This window comes from Pan troglodytes, chromosome 5 (assembly GCF_028858775.2).
Source record: "Pan troglodytes isolate AG18354 chromosome 5, NHGRI_mPanTro3-v2.0_pri, whole genome shotgun sequence".
NCBI lineage: Eukaryota > Metazoa > Chordata > Mammalia > Primates > Hominidae > Pan > Pan troglodytes.
Window position 1 is genome coordinate 23,354,383 of NC_072403.2, and position 19,724 is coordinate 23,374,106.

Sequence of the window (19,724 nt, forward strand, 5' to 3'; positions counted from 1 at the left end):
CATCTTAAGAAGCCGAGTGGGTTTGGTTACTTTAATTTTTAAATATTCAGGACATTTTAAAAGTTGTTGTTTATAAAATACTTTTTAAAAATGTCATCACACGCACTCTGAGTGCACTCAGTCTTGATGCCTCGCTAAAGCATTAGCTGTCTGGCTCCTTCTCCTCTCAGAGCCTTTATCCTCATATTGGGTCTGGGGACACACATGCCGTCTCTTGATTCCTAAGGATCCATTACCCATTTCTCCTCACAAATCTTCTGGGATCCAACCTATCTGTGCCTCCTTCAGCCAGGAGCCTCCGGATCTTTCCAGACTTCTTTGCAATACTGCCTCATGCACTGAATCCATTTCTCGCATAGCCTGGGGCTCGGCAGGCAGGCTGGCGTTCCCTGGCTCTGCCTTCCCCATCTCCCTGTCTTTTCTCCCACGGCCCATCTGCCCCTCCTTTCCTCCACCCCCTTCTCCTCTCTGCTCCCCTTTATTTCCACTCCCCACCCGCGTGGCTTTGCTCTCCCTCTCCCCCCTCAGCTCGTCTGTATTTGGAGCTCCGGAAGCTGCCGGCGACTCTCCCCTGGAGCAGCGTGACTGACACCGGCTCCTATTCAGCTGGGAGGAGGGAGAGGGGAGGAGAAGGGGAGGGCCGCGGGAGGAGGGTACGAGTGGCCGACCACGGATTTGCATTGCCGAGGACGGGACCCCAGGGCAGCGAAGCAGGTAATCCTGCAGCGGTCGGGGCCCGGCGAGGCGGGGAGGGGTCGGGGTGCAGGTGCGGGGGGCGCCTGGCGGCGGGCGCTGGCAAGTTGCGCCCGATGGGTGGGGTAGGGAAGCGGCCGGGACGCGGCGGCTGTGGCGGCAGCGCGAGGGGAATAAAGGCGGCGCGGGCGCGGGGGCCGGGGCGCGGCGACCCGGGCCCGGGGCGCGGGCGCGGGCGGACTCCCATCTGGGTCAGCGGAGCGGCGCGCCCTGCCCCCGCCTCCCCAGCTCCGGCGTCCTGGCCGCTCGGAAGGCGGGGTGCGGGCAGGAGCTGCCCGGGGTTGGCGGGCGGCCGCGGCCTCCCCACCCCAGCGCCGCCGCCCGCCCGGCCGCTCTAACTTTGGGGGGTCTCGTCCACCGGGCTGTGAGTCTTCCAGGGGGGTGGGGGTGGGAGTCATTGCGCCGGCTCTGACCAGAGCCACCTCGATCAGAAAGTGCTGGAAAGAAACAGACCTGGCTTCCCCTCTGCAGAACCTGACTTGAGGCGATGAGTCACTTCTAAAAAATGCAGAGGCAACTGAGACTGGGGGAACGGCTCGGAAAAACGGCACCCGCCGCTGGCTCTCTGACTGCTTTGGGTAGAGGGGTGTTCGTGGAAGTAGCCGCCCTATCATCACTTTTAGGGCCAAAAATCAACCTGCAGATGGCCTTTTCTTTATTCTCATCAGAGTGGTGTTCGCTGCAAGTTGTAGCAATATTTGAATGGATGCATTCTTAAAAATGAGTATGTGTGGGTGACTGCATTTAGGAAATTGAACCGGGACTAGGTCCAAACAGCCAGAGTGGAGATGAACACTTGGTAAAAACATCTAGGACCTTTGGTTTTATAGTTGTGGAAATGCAGAAGCTTCTGGGACTTGAGCACTGTAGTTTACTGAGTACTCCTATTTCCTTACTGCTTCTGTAGATTTCATTGAAGCAATGTTCCTTAGAATTCTTGGTAAACTATCTAAGCCCACTTAGTGTAAAATTACAACGGTAGAGTGAACTTTAGAGAATTGGATTTATAGTTACTAGAGTCTAATTAGACTGCAAGCCTCTTGAAAGCAAGGATGGGTTGTTTGGTAGTTCCTACAGCACCAAACAGTATTTGGCTCACAGCATGTAATGGATAGACAATAAAAGTGTGTGAAATAGTTAATTCAGTACCTTAAGTGTAGATGGAGCATGATTTCTTGAATATACTGCATAGTTTGCAAGGAAAGGCGACTTCTCCATGAATCCCGAAATTTAAAAAATTCTTAATAACATTACAATCAAAGTGTCATATAAATACTTCTTAAGGATAAAGAGAAAAAGAAGTTGACTATGAGAAATCAGGAAGGTGATTATCAAGGTGGTCTTTGCTAGTAGGAAGTAAGTTTTTGTTCCCCATCGTTAATGTGAGAAGTAATTTAATTTGTTGCTACAAGGTAGGGTTTGGTAAACCTTTGAGTTAAGAGCTAGATAGTAAACATGTAGGTTTTGCAGGCCATGTGGTCTCCTTAGCAACTACTCAGTTCCACGGTTATAGTTTGAAAGCAGCTAAAGACAATACCTAAAGGAATGGTATGTGTGTGTTTTACTTTATTTACAGACATTGAACCTTGAATTTTTCACCAGTAACAAAATATTCTTCTGTTTTTTTCCAGGCATTAAAAAATGTAAAAACTATTCTTAGCTTGAGGGAGGAGCAGAAAACACAAAAGTAAGAGAGAAGGGAATGGATTTGTCCTTCTAATAGTAGTTTGCTACTCCCACTGATTGATTCTGTGCTAGAATCTGCAGAGGAGCCTATTGAAAGGATTAATGGGCCACATTCTCTTGAGTGCCTGTTATACCTTGGCAGTTAAGTTAAATACCCTCCAGAAAAGCATTAACTTATTTTGATCATTATGGAGTTTTGTTTTGTTTTGTTTTGAATATTTCCTAACATCTTTATGCATGAGGTTTTGTTTTGTTTTTAATTTATTATGTAACATTTTATATGTAAAAATAATATGCTAAGTCTAGGTGAGTTATGAACATTATATTCAACTGAACACCTGTGAACCCATCACTAGGTTTATAAACTAGGGCTTAAGAACTAGATAGTTGTGAAGAGATAGCTCATAGAATGGGAGGAAATATTTAGGAATCATGTATCTGATAAGGGACTTGTATCCACAACATATAAAGAGTTCTTACAACTCAATAATAAAAAGAAAAATAATCCGATTTAAAAATGGGCAAAGGATCTGAATAGCTATCTCCAAAGAAGATATACAAATGGCCAATAAACCCATGAAAAGATACTCAACATCATTATTCATCAGAGAAATGCAAATCAAAACCACGATGGGATACCCCTTTATACTCACTAGCATGGCTATAATCAAAAAGTCAGATAATAACAAATACTGGTGAGGATGTGGAGGAATTGGAACCTTTGTACACCGCCGATGGGAATATAAGATGGTGCCCTCACTTTGGAAAAGTGTGGCAGTTCTTCAAATTAAACATAAAGTTACCATATGACCTAGCAATTCCATTGTAAATATATGTCCAAGAGAAATTAAAACATATGCTCACAAAAAAACCTGTACACAGATGTTGACAGCAACACCATTTATAATAACCAAGAGGTGGAAACAAACCAAATGACTATCAGTTGATGAGTGGATAAATAAAAGGTGGTATATCCATACAGCGAGATATTATTTGGCCATAAGAAGGAGTGGAGTACTGATACATGCTACAACATGGATGAATCTTGAAAACATTATGCTAAGTGAAAGAAGCCAGTCAAAATATCACATACTGTATGATCTATTCATTTGAAAATGTCCAGACCAAGGAAATGTATAGAGCTAGAAAGTAGATTTTTTTTGTTGTTGCTTAGGGCTGAAGGGGCTGGAGGTGGGTTGGGTAGGGAAGTGATAGATAAAGGTCACAGGGTTTCTTTTTGAGTTGAAACATGAAAATATCCTCTAATCGACTGTAGTGATAGTCGCACGTATCTGAGAATACACTAAAAACCATTGAGTTGTACACCTTTAATGGGTGAATTGTGTGGTATGTGAATTACATCTCAATAAAATTGTTAAAGAAAATAAACAGAAAACTAGGGGAAAAAGTACTAGATTGTTAGCATCCAGTTGCATCTTTGTGTTTTTCCTCTGTGCCTGCTCTCATGTCCCTCCCAACCCTGAATTTTGTGTTAATCATTCCCTGGCTTATTGTAAAACAGTTTTATCACATGTGTATGTATTCCAAAACAATAGTGTTTAGGTTTGGTTTTTGATTTATGAAAAAAGGTATTTATAATCTCGCATTCTCTTTTGAGATGGAGTCTCTCTCTGTCGCCCAGGCTGGAATGGAGTGGCACAGTCTCAGCTCACTACAACCTCCACCTCTCAGGTTCAAGAGATGCTCCCGCCTCAGCCTCCTGAATAGCTGGGATTACAGGCGCGGGCCACCATGCCTGGCTAATTTTTGCATTTTTAGTAGAGAAGGGGTTTCACCATGTTGCCCAGGCTGGTCTCAAACTCCTGACCTCAGGTAATCTGCCGTTCTCGGCCTCCCAAAGTACTGGGATTACAGGCCTGAGCCACCGCACCCAGCCTAATCTTGCATTCTTAAAATTCAACATTAGGTCATTAAGAATTACCCAAATTGGGCCGGGCGTGGTGGCTCACGCCTGTAATCCCAACATTTTGGGAGGCCGAGGCGGGCGCATCACGAGGTCAGGAGATCGAGACCATCCTGGCTAACGTGGTGAAACCCCATCTCTACTAAAAAATACAAAAAATTAGCCGGGCGTGGTGGCGGGCGCCTGTAGTCCCAGCTACTCGGGAGGCCGAGGCAGGAGAATGGCGTGAACCAGGGAGGCGGGGCTTGCAGTGAGCCGAGATCGCGCCACTGCACTCCAGCCTGGGCGACAGAGCGAGACTCCATATCAAAAAAAAAAAAAAAAAAAAAAGAATTACCCACGTTGTTGCATGTAGGTATGTAATATTTCTTGGCAAATATTCCATGATTTATTTCTCCATTCTTGTTGACAGGCATTTGGGTTGGTTCCCATGTTTTGCTATTACAAAGAATGCTGCTTTGAAGACTTTTTTTCCATGTGTCTTGGCACACATGTGCAAGAGTTCTTCACTGTGAATGTGCCATGTATTTTAATGGAAAAAAAAAAAAAAAGAAAACCTGATTCTCCTTTGACTTACACATTGATGGCATGTAACCACTTACTCATTTCCCCAAACCAAGATAAAATGATTAGATCTGACATTCTGACTTCTCATCCTATTTACATTCTAGTTGTAAAAGTATTTCCGAACGTTTTAAGAAGTGTGGAAAATCTAAGATTTCACAACTCAATTTCACAGCAGAGCCTTTTAACCCGGTCACTCACGGACATCTTCATCTCCTCATATCACCTGGGTTTAGGATGAGAGGGAGGACAACTTTATTATTACATCAAAGGAACATTACTTTAATCAAAGTACATGAATGGTTACTAAACCTCATTAAAAGTTGCCTCGTATTGTATATCCTGCTGGGTGGTCTAGTATTTCCGATGTGATTTAGTTAGGTAAGTCTGATAACAATGAGCCTTGGGCAGATCTAGATCTGTCGTTGACTTAGGCAGTGAGCTTTTGCCATTCATTCAGGATATTTCTCCTTGAACTTAGAAGGGGGAAAGCACCTTAAAGCCAGAACAAACCATTATGAGGAATTTTAAAATTACTTTTACTATTTTAAGATATATATAAAATTTACAATTTTAAACTTCTTTTTTTTTGAGACAGAGTCTTGCTGTGTCACCCAGGCTGGAGTGCAGTGGCATGATCTCCTCTCACTGCAAGCTCTGCTTCCTGGGTTCAGGCCATTCTCCTGCCTCAGCCTCCCAAGTAGCTGGGACTACAAGTGCCCACCACCACGCCCGGCTAATTTTTTGTATTTTTAGTAGAGACGGGATTTCACCGTGTTAACCAGGATGGTCTCAATCTCCTGACCTCATGATCTGCCCGCCTCAGCCTCCCAAAGTGCTGGAATTACATGCGTGAGCCACTGTGCCCGGTCCGATTTTAAACATTTTTAAGCATACTATTCAGTGGCATTAAGCTCATTCTCACTGTTGTGCAACCATTACTATTGTCCATCTCCAGAACTTTTTCATCATCTGAAACTGAAACTTTGTACCCACTAAATATAACTCTGGATGCTCCTCTTCCACAATCCATGGCAACCACCATTCTACTTTCTGTCCCTGAATGTGCCTATTCTAAGTACCTTATACAATATTTGTCCTTTTGCTACATGAGCTTTGTTTGTTTGTTTTTGAGACAGTCTCGCTCTGTCACCCAGGCTGGAGTGCAGTGGCACCATCTCAGCTCGCTGCAACCTCCGCCTCCCAGGTTCAAGTGATTCTCGTGCCTCAGCCTTCCCAGTGCTGGGATTACAGGCGCTTGCCACCCCACCCAGCTAATTTTTATACTTTTAGTAGAGACAGGGTTTTGTCATGTTGGCCAGGCTGGTCTTGAACTCCTGACCTCAGGTAATGCACCTGCCTAGGTATCCCAAAGTGCTGGGATTATAGGGATGAGCCACCATGCCCGGCCTACATGAGCTTTTATATCCAGGGGAATTCCATCTTGTTTTGTTTCTGTCTTTAGTAGACACTTTTCCCACTTTAGGAAAATAATGGCTTCTTTCACTGAGAAATTATGTAAAGGGATTGTTTCCCTTTCAGTATACAGCCCTATACAGAAAGGGACATAGGACATTGTCTGAAACCAGAAGAAGAAATTATGACTATTATGAATGGGGTCTTCATCTGCCCTGTCTAGTTAATTAGGCATCTAATAATCCTGGCTTCTCATTGAACACTTAGCCACCTGCAGAAGGTGCACTAGCCCCTAATTCTTAAAATTTCACATTTACCTGATACATGGAGGAAGTAAATAATCTTTGATGTTCCTGTTAGCCCTCAGCTTTTCAGAATGTAAAGGCCATTCTGCAATATAGAAGTCTAATCTAAAATCTCTTTTGTTTTGATGGGAAGGGGTATTCTGAGAGGCTGAAGGAGGGTTCCAAGAGGCTAAACATAGAAGGGAGGTAACCTAAATGGCAGTTCTGAAGAGGAAGATGGTTCCTGGGGAAGTTAGATGCTGGAGACACCAAAGACAGACCTGTAGTGGCCGGGCATGGTGGCTCACGCCTCTAATCCGAGCACTTTGGGAGGCCGAGGCGGGTGATCACAAGGTCAGGAGATTGAGACCATGCTGGCTAACACGGTGAAACCCCATCTCTATTAAAAATACAAAAAAAAAATTAGCTGGGCATGGTGGCACGTGCCTGTAGTCCCAGCTACTTGGGAGGCTGAGGCAGGAGAATCGCTTGAACCCGGGAGGCGGAGGTTGCAGTGAGCCGAGATCATGCCACTTCATTCCAGTGTGGGCAACAGAGTGAGACTCCATCTCAAAACACACACACACACACACACACACACACACACACACACAAACAGACCTGTAGTACATAGACAGCTTTGTTGTCCTAATATTGTGCACAGTTTAATGAGAAAATAACCTCTGTTACTTCGCATCATTCCATTTGGAAATCCAGAGAAATTCTGGGATCCATTGGTTGACTTACTCCCCCTATGTTGAGTGACTGCTATATCCCTAGCATCTGGGGATGCAAAAATGAAGATCAGTGAAGGAAGATAGAATGAATAGAAGATGACACTTAAGCTGTAAACATAAGTCTCAAAGGATCTATTCGGATGATTGTCATCATTTCCTACTTTGTTTCTATTTAGTTTTAGTCAGAGAAGAATCACTGGATTCTTGGCCGGGCACGGTGGCTCATGCCTCTAATCCCAGCACTTTGGGAGGCTGAGGCGGGCAGATCACAAGGTCAGGAGATCGAGACCATCCTAGCTAACATGGTGAAACCCCGTCTCTACTAAAAATACAAAAAAAATTAGCCAGGCGTGGTGGCAGGTGCCTGTAGTCCCAGCTACTCGGGAGGCTGAGGCAGGAGAATGGCGTGAACCCGGGAGGCAGAGCTTGCAGTGAGCCAAGATCGCGCCATTGCATTCCAGCCTGGGCAACACAGTGAGACTCCGTCTCAAAAAAAAAAAAAAGAATCACTGGATTCTTATGAAAATGAATTATTTTATCCTAAGGCAACAAGAACAGTTAAATTGGACCACACTAAGAAAATGAGATGATCAGATTTTTCAGAACCAGGTAAAATAGGCTTCCAAGTGGTGCATGTATAGTTCAGTCTGGTTATAGTGTGATATACTGGAGTTGGAGGCATCCATTTGTAATCTTAGCTTCGAAGCTGCTGTGGTCTGAATGTTTATGTCCTCCCAAAATTCTTATGTTGAAATCCTCACTGCCATTGTGATGGTATTAGGAGTGGAAGGCCTTGGGAGGTGAATAGGTCATGGGGTAGAGCACTCATGAATGGATTAGTGCCCTTATGAAAGAGAACCAAGGGAGACCCTTTGCTCCTTTCGCCAAGTAAGGACACAGCAAGAAAGTGCCATCTATGAGCCAGAAAGTGGGCCTTGATCTGCATTGATCTTGGACTTCCCAACCTCCAGAACTGTGAGAAATAAATTTCTATTGTTTATAAACTATCCAGTCTGTGGTGTTTTGTTACACCAGCCTGAAAGAAACTAACATAGTAACCTGTGTATTACCCAAACTGTGCAAGTGATAGATCAATATGATATAAGTGTGATCTTTCCATCGAATGTATACTGTCCTGGTATTGCCACTCACCCCTCTCCAGTGGCAGGAAAACCAAATGTGTGGCCTAATGAGTTAGGTTGATTGATGGACAGTTTCAACTAATTGGTTACTTGACATGAGGTAGGCTAAATGCAGATAGTCTGTCTCTCGGCAGTCATGCTAGAAGCTGTGGCTAGAGATTTTCAGGGTACAATGCAGATCCACAATTATTTAGGCAATTTTTTTTAAGTTTACATTTTTATTTCTCCTCCATTTGAATTTCTTCTCTGTTTCTTAGTACTCCTCTCTGTGTTCAAAGTTCTCACTGTAGACAACCCTTCACTCCCCCTCTTTCCATCTTGCTTCAGAACAGCCTCTCTCTTCCTTAGGAATTCACTCCCCTCAATGCCTCTTTCTGAATGGAAGGTGGACAATTATCAATTGAAAGTCTTCAGTAATTGAAAATTTTAAAAAGAGACTTGTTAATAGTGTGAGTCTCTATATAATATATAATTGGGGATGGAACTCATTTTTATGCTTCTTATTTTGGTTCAGCAATCTTTAAACTGTGTGCATTTACTATATGCAAAGGTTTGCCAAAGGTACATGTGCACAGGTGCTTTGAGAATATAAAGGTCCAAATCCTCCTCTTCCATATGTGCTTTTTCCTAAGACTAATCTTGATGAGAATGGACCTGTAATGGAGACGCAAGTTCTCTTTCCCATCTGCTTTTCCATAATCACCTTCCTGTCGCTTTCCTTGTGAAAAGCGTATGTCTACCCCATTTTCCTAATCCATTTTACTAAATGGTTGATGTCTAACCCATTTTAGTAAATTGCTTTGCCCAAGGATGTAAAACTCTAGGGGATGGGGAGGACAAAAAAGGGGGAAATTTCTGAATATAAATTTCGTTTCAGGGGTGAGAAAGCAAATGACTCTAATGCCTGAGCAGAGACCCTTTTGCAAATCATGTGTTTTCTAAATCTATCTTAAAAAACAAAAAGTGAAGGCCAGTCTAATCAAATAGTAAACCGATATTAAACGATAAACTCTAAAAAAGAATGAAATTTTGACTCTCATACAAATAAAAAATAGACATTTTCAAACTTATTTAAAAAATGAGAGAGCCAGAAAGGTTTTGCAGTCAGTTCAAAGGAGATCATTTATAAGAATGCTGGAATGAATTTGCTTAATACATGTAAAACTGGCTTCTTCCACAATGGGAGAGGGAAGGTGATTGGACTTCTACAGCGTAAAGTTTATTTGCATGTCTGTATGACTTGCTTTACTATCAGTTTTCTGCAAGTTAACTTATATCTCTACAGGGTTGTGAAATAGCTTAGTCAAACACAACGAATGACTGAGATGACCCAGATGAATAAGTATTAGGGTACTCATGAAATTTGTCTTCTCAATTTTTCCTTACATTGACAATTAAAATAAGTTTTGATATTTCACTACCATGTGATGTTGGAGTTCAAAAAATTAAGTGACATTTCTATAACAAAATTCCTCCCATTTCCATCTCCTCATTATGTTTCCCAGCATTACATTGATAAAAACAAAAAATAAGAATTAAATTGATGCTCAACATTGGCCCATTTTATTTATTTTTATTTTTTTATTATTATTTTTTATTGAGATGTAGTCTTGCTCTGTCACCCAGGCTGGAGTGCAGTGGCACGATCTTGGCTCACTGCAACCTCTGCCTCCTGGGTTTAAGTGATTCTCATGCATCAGCCTCCTGGCTAGCTGGGACTACAGGCACGAGCCACCATGCCCGGCTAATTTTTTGTACTTTTAGTAGAGATGGGGTTTTACCATGTTGGCCAGGCTGGTCTCAAACTCCTGACCTCAGGTGATCCGCCTGCCTTGGCCTCCCAAAGTGCTGGGATTACTGGCGTGAGCCATAGCGCCCAGCCACCTTGACTCATTTTAATAAGTATACACATCCACATATCCATAAAGTTATGGAAAGTAATAGTGTTCAAAAGAGAGAGATTTCCAATAAAGTTGCTTTTTATTTACTTTTAGTAATTATTTGTCAAAATTTGTAATATTTGTGTTGTTTTCTAAGTCACATCCTACTAATAGTAACAATGGTATCAGAATAGCTTTTTTTAAAAAATGTTTTGACCATTGAATTAGAATTTAAATTTAAATAATGTTTTTGATGCAGAAAAGTATGGTAGGCTAATGAGTAAAATAGGCTAAAGCATAAAATATGTAAAATTAGGATAAACTTCTGTAGGGCAAGAAGCGTGGAAATATAAGTTCAAGGAGAAAATGGAATTATGCAAAATTTGTGACTATTAAAGACCAGCCTGTTCCAGTATTCTTTTAAAATGAGTAAGAATGAATTTCACTGGACATATAAGATAGTTTTATATGGCCATATTTACACAGTGTTGGAAGTTACATTCTTTGCAACTATTCACATTTTGGTGACAGTTTCTATATGCCAATCTAAAAATGTGCAAGAGGCTTTTACAAAATTCTTTTAGGGTATATACAAGTAAAAAAATTGAAGACTCCTGTTGTAGCTCACCCTGCTGCTATTTTCTGACCAAAAACCAAGGGTCAGTAATTGTGGCAAAACCTTTCTAGCTCAGTATTGGTAAATGAACCAATTCATTAATTGACATAGTTCTAGTGACTCCTTGTTTTACTGGATGTCCCTAAGGAAGACATTTAAGAATTAAAGGTCTTGGCCAGGCATGGTGGTTCACGCCTGTAATCCCCACCACTTTGAGAGGCTGAGGTGGGTGGATCACGAGGTCAGGCGTTCGAGACCAGCCTGGCCAACATAGTAAAACTCTATCTCTATTAAAAATACAAAAAATGTCTGGGTGCAGTGGCTCATGCCTGTAATCCCAGCACTTTGGGAGGCCAAGGCGGGCAGATCACGAGGTCAGGAGATGGAGACCTTCCTGGCTAACACGGTGAAACCCTGTCTCTACTGAAAATACAAAAAAATAGCCGGGCGTGGTGGCGAGTGCCTGTAGTCCCAGCTACTCGGGAGGCTGAGGCAGGAGAATGGTGTGAACCCAGGAGGCAGGGCTTGCAGTGAGCCCAGATGGCGCCACTGCACTCCAGCCTGGGTGACAGAGCAAGACTCCATCTCAAAAAAAAAAAAAAAATTTAGCTGGTCTGGGTGGCACGCACCTGTAATCCCAGTTACTTGGGAGGCTGAGGCAGGAGAATTGCTTGAACCTGGGAGGTGGAGGTTGCAGTGAGCCAAGATCGCGCCACTGCACTCCAGCCTGGGTGACAGTGTGAGACTCCATCTCAAAAAAAAAAAAAAAAATTAAAAGTCTAAGTACTTATGACACATCTCAAAAGAGGATAACAGCCATTACATTTTATTTATTTCTTTGTAGGCAGTTATATCTTTACTTTATTCATCGTTATTGTTCTCCTCTTTGGAGGCACTCACCAGAAGGTATTGTATGAGTGTATATGTATAACAGACAGACAGCACTACAGTATTCCCCCCTTATCCATGGGGGATACGTTCTAAGACCCCCTGTTGATGCCTGAAAGCATGGATAGTACCAAATCCTACATAGACCACGTTTTTTCCTATACATAGCTACCGTGATAAAGTTTAATATATAAGGCCGGGTGTAGTGGGGCACGCCTATAACCCCAGCACTTTGGGAGGCCGAGGTGGGTGGATCACCTGAGGTCAGGATTCGAGATCAGCCTGGCCAACATGGTGAAACCCCAACTCTACTAAAAATACAAAAATTAGCCAAGTGTGGTATAGACGCTTGTTAATCCCAGCCACCGGGGAGGCTGAGGCAGGAGAATCGTGTGAACCCAGGAGGCAAAGGTTGCAGTGAGCTGAGATTGCACCACTGCATTCCAGCCTGGGCGACAGAGTGAGACCCCATCTCAAAATTTAAAAAGTTTAATGTATAAATTAGGCATAGTAAGAGATTAACAATAATAACTAATAATAAACTAGAACTTCATTGCAGTATACCATAATAAAGGTTATGTGAATGTGGAGTCTCTCTCTCTCTCAGAATATCTTATTGTACTGTGCTCACCTATGTTTGGACCATTGTTGACCATGGGTAACTGAAACTACAGAAAGTGAAACTGGGCAAAGGGCAACTACTCTATTTGGATCTGTAAATGTGTAGCTTTCACCAAGTTTGGAAGTTTTTGGTCATGATTTCTTCTTTTGTTTTGTTTATTTATTATTTTTATTTTTATTTAAAGCACAAAAGCATAATGTTTTGTTTTCTTGAAACAGGGTCTCTGTCACTCAGGCTGGAAGGCAGTGACACAATCTTGGCTCACTACAGCCTCGACCTCCTGGGCTCAAGTGATCCTCCTGTCTCAGCTTCCCAAGTAGCTGGGACTATAGGCTCAGGCCACCACACTCAGCTAATTTTTAAGTTTTTTGTAGAGGCGGGGTCTACCTATGTTGCCCAGGCTGGTCGTGAACTCCTGGGCTCAAGCGATCTCCCTACCCCAGCCTCTGAAAGTGCTGGGATTACAGGTGTGAGCGACCGCGCCCAGCCTGAGCAGTGGTTTATATCTACTTCAGTTTGCAAAGCCTTTGGGACCGTCCCACACATACACAGCTCAGGGACTTGTGCTGGTTCATACACAGAGCCAGGGCATCCCCTTCTTTAGCTCTCGTCTCTCTGGGATTCTCGCCACACACCTCTACCCCAAGATCCTTTTTTCCTGTTCTTCTGGAAAGACTAGATTTCTTTTAAAGTTTAAGGTGCTTATGCTGCTGTAGAGTTCTCCAAGACTTGGGGCCATCCTCAGGACAGAGTAGCGAGAGGAATAAAATACCAGGAATTCTCCCCATACTCTGTGGACCACGAGGTCCCCTGTTCCCCTACTTTTCTGTCAGTAAGCCCAGATTTCTTTTTTTTTTTTTTTTGAGGCAGTCTCACTCTGTCGCTCAGGCTGGAGTGCAAGGGCGCGATCTCGGCTCACTGCAACCTCCGCCTCCTGGATTCAAGCAATTCTCCTGCCTCAGCCTCCTGCATAGCTGGGATTACAGGCCCATGCCACCACGCCTGGCTAATTTTTGTATTTTTAGTAGAGACGAGGTTTCACCATATTGGTCAGGTTGGTCTGGAACTCCTGACTTCATGATGTGTCTGCCTCGGCCTCCCAAAGTGCTGCGATTACAGGTGTGAGCAACCTCGCCCTGCCCAGGTTTCTTTAGAAAAAAAGTTTCAGGTGCCTGTGCTGCTGCTTACTGTTCTGCCACACAGTTCTGTGACTACGGCCACGCTTGGGAGAGAAAAATGCAAACAAAACCCAAAACCTGGGCTTGCCTCACACTCTGCTATTAGCCAGGGCCCCCTTTCCAGTTCCTCTGGCCAAAAAGAGGAGCTTCTGTTGGAGTGTTTGCTACCTGCACCCCCACCCAATTCTGATTTAAGGTCGACCCTGAAGAAAAAAATGAGAAAAAAACCAGCATTTTACTCCCAAATGGGTTCCCTTTTCAATTTTGATTCTTCTCAATTCATGTACTATTGTTTCGTCTTTTGGAATCAGATAGTTGCCTTTTGTATTTTGAACACAGTTTGGAGAGAGGCTGAAGTGGGCTTCTTCCTTCTTGAGTGTCCCTGGTAGCCCCTTCCTCTTTTTGAAGCTTTCTCTTGTTTCCTTTTTCTCCTCTGTTTCTTCCACACCATTCTTTTCTTTCCACTTTACCCACTTTCTCTGTTTCCCCTTTTACTTTGGGCTCCCAGGTTCAAACAGCAAAAAAAGGAAGAACCTGTAGTTTTTTAGTGGTCAACAGCATGAGTTGAAACCCCTGATTGAATGTGTTGAAGTAGTAAATTGAAGCTGGGTGTGGTGGCTCATGTCTGTAATCCCAGCACTTCGGGAGACCGAGTCAGGAGGATCGCATGAGCCCAGGAGCTCAAGGTTGCATTGAGCTATGATTGTGCCACTGCACTCCAGCCTGGGCAGCTGAGTGAGAACCTGTCTTGAAAAAAAAAAAAAAATGGCCAGGCGCATTGCCTCACGCCTGTAATCCCAGCACTTTTGGAGGCCAAGGCAGGTGGATCACTTGAGGTCAGGAGTTCAAGACCAACCTGGCCAACATGGTGAAACCCCGTCTTTACCAAAAAATATAAAAATTTAGCTGGGTGTGGTGATGCACGCCTGTAATCCCAGCGACTCAGGAGGCTGAGGCAGGAGAATCCCTTGAACCTGGGAGGTGGAGGTTGCAGTCAGCTGAGATCCTGCCACTGCACTCCAGCCTAGGTGACAGAGCAAGACTCGGTCTCAAAATAAAATAAAATAAAATAAAAGTCAAGTGTGAAAGTAGACCCAGGAAGCTAGAGACACATGAAGAAGCAAAAGGGGGCTGGAGGAATGCTTGGGCCAAACTGATCACCTGGCTATTCCATCACACGTGGATTTGTTGGTAATTTCTATTCATAAAACTGGCCCAACACTTAAGAACTGATCTTTAGGGCTTTTCTTTTTTCATTTTCTTTTAAGAGAGTTGCTGAATCTTTTATTTAATTGCATATAATTACAATGAATGCTGGTAAATTTTGAGATTACAAAGAATTTCAACAAACCTTATTACTCGTTATCTAAGTCCATTAGTATTGCTATAAAGGATACCTGAGACTAATTTACAAAGATTAGAGGTTTATTTGGCTGACAGTTCTGCAGGCTGTACAAGAAACATCTGTTTCTGGTAAAGGCCTCAGGCTGCTTCCATTTGTGGCAAGAGTTGAAGGGAAGCTGGAATGTGCAGATTACACAGTGAGAGAAGAAGCAGGAGGAGAGGAGAGGTGCCAGGCTCATTTTTTCCTTGCCACTCTACAGCTCACAAATGGATGCCAGCCTCTTTTTAACAACCAGCTCTCCTGGGAACGAATAGAGCAAGAACTCACTCTTGTGAGAATGGCACCAAGCCATTCATGAGGGATCTGCCCCCATGACCCAAACACCTTCCACTTCCCACCTCCCATTAGGCTCTACCTGGGGATCAGATTTCAACATAAGTTTTGCAGGGGGTCAAACAAACCAGACCATAGCACTCATCATTCCAGAGAGACAAGGCATTCTTCACATTGAAATGACAGAATTTAATAAAGTAAAACATTCCTAGTCATGAGAAGTAACTGACTATATGAAATGATAGCCTCCTTTTTTTTTTTTTTTTTTGAGACGGAGTCTCACTCTGTCACCACACTGGAGTGCAGTGGCATGATCTCTACTCACTGCAAGCTCTGCCTCCTGGGTTCATGCCATTCTCCTGCCTCAGCCTCCCGAGTAGCTCGAGTAGCTGGGACTACAGGCGCCCGCCACCATGCCCAGCTAATTTTTTGTATTTTTAATAGAGACGGGGTTTCACCATGTTAGCCAGGATGGTCTCGATCTCCTGACCTCGTGATCCGCCAGCCTCGGCCTCCCCAAGTGCTGGGATTACAGGCGTGAGCAACCACGCTCAGCCCTATGAAATGATAGCCTCTTTTATGCTTTCAGTCCATGGTGCTTTTGATATCCCCCTGCTTGCAGTCTGCGGTGATTTTGCAGTGTGCTTGTTCTGTGGCCTGGTTTGAGAAGTGTGGTGTGTGAGGCTGGGCGTGGTGGCTCACGCCTGTAATCCCAGCACTTTAGGAGGCTGAGGCAGGCAGGTCACCTGAGGTCAGGCATTCGAGACCAGCCTGGCCAACATGGTGAAACCCCATCTCTACTAAAAATACAAAAATTCACCAGGTGTGGTGGCAGGCACCTATAATCCCAGCTACTCGGGAGGCTGGGGCAGAAGAATCACCTGCACCCAGGAAGCGGATGTTGCGGTGAGCCGAGATCACGCCACTGCACTCCAGCCTGGGTGACAGAGTGAGACTCTGTCTCAAAAAAAAAGGAAGTGTGGTGTGTGAGATGTTACCATCATTGTGTCTGGAAGATAGAGGAGGTAGTAACACTTGCCATGATAATTCAGGGATTGAGCACTCACTGGGTACAGATCGCAGTGATGAGTGCTGTGGACCATTCAGAGGGAAATTATAATAATGACATGTAGGCATCACTTTGTAGTTGCAAAGTTCACTTCATGGTCTCCTTTCACCTTCCCAAGAATCCTGAGGCATGTATTATTATTGGGTAGATAATACTTACGACATATTTCCAGAAGGCCCCTGAGCTTTAGGTCCCTACTCGTAACTGCCAACTGTAGGCACTTCAAATGCAGATCCTCTAACTCTGAACTCCTCTGACCTGGGCACCTCCACTCCCTATCTCTATTTTGATTGGCACCACCTTCCCTGAAGCAAAACATCTAAGATATCCTAGCTTCTCCCTTTCCCTCCAAACCTCCAACCATTTAATCTTTTCTCAAATCTTGCCTAATCTAAACTTCCCTTAGATCTTCTTCAACCCGCTGTCACTTTATTCCCAACTCCCCTCCCGGCCCTGACTACCACCCCTTCTAACTACTCATCAGTGCCTTTTTTCTCATGCTCTGTTAGATAGCTCCTGGCGCATAATGAATGTTCCATCAATATTTACTCGTCATTCATGCTTCCATGCCTTTGCATATGGAGGCATAGGTGGTGGGATGCCTTTACTTATTTTTCTTCTTCTGAATACCATACTCTCATCTTTGAGACTTAATTTGGTTCTTATCATAACTTTGGTAGCCTCTCTACTTCCAAGGGCTCAGTTGCATGTCTACCTTTCTTGAGCTGCCCGTCCCACATGCTCCCACCACATTCCTGCACACCTCTGTTACAGTAATTCTCACAGTGTGGGCCCTTGTACTCTGAAGAGTGCTTCTTAAAAAGGCAGATTCCTGGGAATACCCAGAACTACTACATCAGTATTGCTGAGAGTGGGGCCCAGGAGCCTGCATTTAAGAAGCCTCACCTCTCCCCCAGTGATTCTTACGCAGACGAAAAAGAGTGGTGAGAATCAATGTTTTATTCTCTCACCTGCCTTGGCCTGTACAACTAGTTCCAGGAGTGGGGAGTATGGCCACTTGGAGCAGTCTCTGGGTAGGTTTCACCACCACTTCTGACCGTTGGGAGATGAGAACAGCAAAGTTACTCAGATTTAATGTTTTTTTTTTTTTTGAGACGGAGTCTCACTCTGTCGCCCAGGCTGGAGTGCAGTGGCATGATCTCGGCTCACTGCAAGCTCTGCCTCCCAGGTTCACGCCATTTTCCTGCCTCAACCTCCCGAGTAGCTGGGACTACAGGTGACCGCCACCACACCTGGCCAACTTTTTTGTATTTTTTTAGTAGAGATGGGGTTTCACTGTGTTAGCCAGGATGGTCTTGATCTCCTGACCTCGTGATCCGCCCGCTTCAGCCTCCCAAAGTGCTGGGACTACAGGCGTGAGCCACCATGCCCGGCCAGATTTAATGGTTTTTAACTGTATCTTTACAAAGAGGCACAATGCTTTTTCATTTGTTTGTTTTTAAACCTTTTCTGAGTTATAATTTTATATGCCATAAAATTGACCCATTTTAAATGTCCTAACCTACTTTCTGTCTCTATAGATTAGCCTTTCCTGGATATTTATTATAAATGGAATCATACAATACACAGTCTTCTTGTCTGACTTTCATTTAGTGTAATGCTTTTGAAGTTCACTTGTTTTGTAGCATGTATCAGTATTTCACTTTTTTATGGCTGAATAATACTCCATTATAATACATATGCCATATTTTGCTTAGCCATTCACTGGTTAATGGACATTTGGATTGTTTCCATTTTTTGGCTGTTATGAACAGTGCTGCTATGACATTTGTGCACAAGTCTGTGTGTGAACATATATTTTTATTTCTCTTGAGTAAAATAGAGTGGAATGACTGGTTCATATGGCAAATATATGCTTAACTTTTGAAGAAACTTCCAAACAGTTTAAACCAACTGTCCCATTTTCCATTTTCACCAGCAATGTCTGAGGGTTCCAATTCCTTCATATTCTCACCAGCACTTTGTATTATCTGTCTTTTAGGTTATAGCCATCCTAGTGTGTGTGAAGTGGTACCTGATTGGAGTCTTGATTTGCATTTTCCTAATGATTACTGATGTTGAGCCCTTTCACATGTGCTCTTGGCCATTTGCCTGTCTTCTCTGGGAAGATGTCTATTTAGATATTTTGCTGACTATTAAACTGGCATATTTGCCTTCTTACTGAGTGTAAAAGTTTTTTTATATATTCTGGATACAAGGGGAGTAATACATTTACTTAATGGAGGGAGAATGGTTCACGACCCCCCTGCCCAGTCTGTAGTGGCCTGGCCAGCAGGTTCTCCATGGCTCTTCTTTTCTCAGTGCCAGCGTGTGGCCCTTAGGGGACTCCTAGAAGCAGTTCTTTGAACTCTACCTCCTCCATGGTGTAAACAAGCGCAAAGGGGCAATGTGGGGACACAGAAATAGAAAGAGCTTCCTCAACTGCGTAGGTGCTTAGAAAGGGCTATAGAGGGGCCTGGGGAATGAGCTCCTCTTCAGTGAAGGGTTTCTATCTCGTGTTTAGCTAAGCGAGCTTCCACTCCATAACAGGGGAGTAACATATGGTTTATCCTGGCCCTGGTCAGCATTCAGAGTCCTTTATTTTATGGCTCTGCCTTACTCAGCCCCATCACCCCAAGTCAGTGCACAGAGCCAGGATTCGAGGTGTACTTAGCCTTCCCCATGGCCTCAGTTCTCACTGCCTCAGTAGCCCAGTTCCCTGTGGCCCAGTGCCATGGACAGCTGGCCAGCCCCCAGTGGCTGAACTGTCTACTCCTCAAGGAGATTGTGCCTTGAGGACGCAGTCTGTGTCTCATCCACCTGCGTAGCCCCAAGCCAGTACCGAACGTAGCTCAAAACACCTTTGCAGACAATTTTCTTAAGCCACTGAATGAGGAAGAAGGAATGAATTCGTATATTGGAAATAGGAAAACTGAGACTCAGACAGATTAAGTAGTCTGTCTACTAGAAGACTCAAGACCTCCAGAATCACGTGGGTTGTCAGTGAAGGGGCTGGGTCTCACATTAAGATTCTCTAATCCCCAGAGTTCTTTTTCCACTACACTAAGTTATGAGTCCCAGGCTTTTATCTTCAGACATTTCAACTTAGAGGACAAATGCTTAAACTACGAGGCAGATCAGAGATGGTTCTGAGGGGTGGTACCTCCAGAGTGGAGGGGGCAAATGGGATGGTGAGGTAATTGTACATGTGGTTTCGATGGAAATGTCAGGGAGTAAGTATTTCTAATTTCAACTTAGAGGAGGAATATTTATATATAAGGCAAATT

At 43.9% G+C, this 19,724-nt stretch overlaps 1 protein-coding gene across 3 annotated transcripts in view; it reads left to right on the plus strand.

The window, feature by feature from the left end:
• The first annotated feature begins 629 nt into the window (after window positions 1-629).
• The window catches only part of CAP2 (cyclase associated actin cytoskeleton regulatory protein 2), a 162,694-nt gene continuing 143,599 nt past the window's right edge, over window positions 630-19,724 (plus strand). For all 3 annotated transcript variants that reach the window (XM_016954960.3, XM_063812799.1, XM_016954961.3), the window contains exon 1: window positions 630-714. The gene's annotated coding sequence lies outside the window, so the exon portion shown is untranslated. The remainder of the gene's footprint in view (window positions 715-19,724) is intronic.